The sequence below is a fragment of the Cynara cardunculus genome (assembly GCF_001531365.2).
Source record: "Cynara cardunculus var. scolymus isolate 2C chromosome LG 7, CcrdV1, whole genome shotgun sequence".
In the NCBI taxonomy this organism is placed as follows: domain Eukaryota; kingdom Viridiplantae; phylum Streptophyta; class Magnoliopsida; order Asterales; family Asteraceae; genus Cynara; species Cynara cardunculus.
Window position 1 is genome coordinate 12,108,651 of NC_037534.1, and position 2,767 is coordinate 12,111,417.

The window sequence follows — 2,767 nt, forward strand, 5'->3', positions numbered from 1 at the left end:
TGGACATCGTCAGCTTAATTGTCCAAATGCCCAACGTGAGGATAGTAAGGCCTCAGTACGACAACTAATGGTGGGGGGTTCGTCAACCCGAAAGGAGGAAGTACCAAGAGCAAGAGTTAGAGCGTTCCAGATCACAGCAGAGGAGGCTCGGGAGGAGCCGGAGCTCGTCACTGGTATATTTTTCGTCAATTCTCATCCAACACGTATATTGTTTGATTCTGGTTCTACGTATTCCTTTGTGTCGCATGCCTTTGTTCGCTTTCTCGAATCTGTTCCTGTACTTTTTGATAGACCATTTTCTGTGGATACCGCTAGTGGAACACCTTTAGTAGCTGATAAAGTATTCAAAGATTGTACATTAGTATTGGAGGATCAAAATTTCTTAGTAGACTTAATCCTTATGGATATTCGTGGCTTTGATGTGGTTATTGGTATGGATTGGTTAGTAGCAAATCGGGCGGATATTATTTACGTGCAACGGATGATCTGAATACCAGTTAGTAATGGAGATTATGTTTATGTGTACGGAGAAAAAGGGGTCGGTGACATCAAGGTAATTTCTGTATTCAAAGCTCGTCGATATTTATCTAAGGGGTGTACTTCTTTCATGGCATATGTTTTAGATGCCACTAAAGAAAGAAACAAGTTGGCCAAGGATGTACCCGTGGTATGTGAATTTCAGGATGTCTTTCCTGATGATTTACCTGGTCTACCACCGGACAGGCAAGTAGAGTTTCAAATTGACCTTGTGCCAGGTGCTGCACCTATTGCACGGACACCCTATCGTCTTGCCCCTGCAGAAATGAAGGAAATGATGAGCCAATTACAGGGATTATTGGATAAAGGTTTCATCCGACTGAGTACTTCACCTTGGGGTGCTCCGGTGTTATTCGTGAAGAAGAAAGATGGTTCATTTTGCATGTGTATTGATTACTGCGAGTTAAACAAAGTAACAATCAAGAATAAATATCCGTTACCTCGTATTGACGATTTGTTCGATCAACTGCAGGGAGCAAGTTATTTTTCCAAGATCGATTTGAGATCCGGATACCATCAGCTCAAGGTGCGGGATGAAGATGTACCAAAAACGGCTTTCCGTACCCGATACGGACACTATGAGTTCTTGGTAATACCATTTGGTCTAACGAATGCTCCGGCTGCATTCATGGATATGATGAATCGAGTATGTCGGTCTATGCTCGATAAGTCTGTCTTTGTCTTCATTGATGACATACTTGTGTATTCTAAGTCAGAAATTGATCATGCTACGCATCTCCGTCAGATGTTGGAGTTACTTAGAAAAGAGAAATTATATGCCAAGTTCTCGAAATGCGAATTCTGTCTCAGAAAGGTGCAATTCTTAGGGCATGTGATCTCCGATGAGGGTATTTCCATCGATCCATTTAAAATTGAGGCAATTCAGAATTGGGAACCTCCGAAGAATGCCTCAGAGATCCGCAGTTTTCTTGGATTAGCGGGTTATTACCGACGATTCATAAAAGACTTTTCAAAGATTGTTGTTCCCCTTACTTCACTCACTCGCAAAGCTGTGAAGTTTGTATGGAATGAAGAACAAGAGAAAGCCTTTCAGCTCTTAAAAGCTTGTTTGACGAACGCTCCGATTCTTGCCTTACCCGAAGGTAGTGATGACTTTATGGTCTATAGTGATGCGTCGAAGTTGGGATTGGGTTGCGTATTGATGCAACGAGGCAAGGTGATTGCGTATGCCTCCCGACAGTTGAAGGATTATGAGAAGAACTACCCCACTCATGATCTTGAGTTGGCGGCGGTAGTGTTTGCCTTGAAATTATGGCGTCATTATCTTTATGAGACGAAATGTCAATTTTTCACGGATCACAAGAGTCTGAAGTACATTTTCGATCAACAGACTTTGAATATGTGACAGCAAAGGGCCATGGAGTTAATAAAAGACTATGACTGTGAAATACTCTATCATCCTGGTAAAGCCAACGTGGTGGCGGATGCTTTGAGTCGAAAAGCGTATGTCTCTTATATGTGTTACGCAATCACTCACACGTCTATACAGTCTACGCTTATTGACGATCTGCGAAGATGGCAAGCTGAGGTTTTAAAACCTGAACATGTGAAGTCTGAACGGATAGTTGGATGTGTAGATTCTCTCTCGGAAGATAATCGTGGCGTGAAAGTGTTTAGATCCTGAATCTGGGTGCCAAAACTTGGTGGTGTGTGAAAGACTATTCTGGCAAAAGCTCATAAATCTAGAATGTCCGTTCATCCCGGCAGTACAAACATGTATCATGATCTGCGTACCGAGTTTTGGTGGTCGGGCATGAAAGCAGATATTGGTCGTTATGTTGAGAGATGCATTACGTGTTTGCAAGTGAAGGCTGAGCACCAAAAACCTTATGATAGTTTACAACCTTTAGAGGTGCCCGTCTGGAAATGGGAAGAGTTGACCATAGACCTCGTAACGAAGTTACCGAAGACTTCTCGTCAACACGATAGTGTTTGGATGATTGTGGACCGGTTAACAAAAAGTGCTCATTTTCTCGCGGTTCGGGAAGATTATTCTATGGATCGTTGGGCACAAGTATACATCAATGAGATAATTGCCCATCACGGTGTACCGTTAAAGGTAGTTTCTGATCGTGATTCTCGATTTACCTCAAATTTTTGGACTAGTATGCAAAGAGAACTAGGGACTCGTGTCGCTCTTAGTACCGCATATCACCCCCAAACCGATGGACAGTCAGAGCGCACGATTCAAACAATGGAGGATATGTTA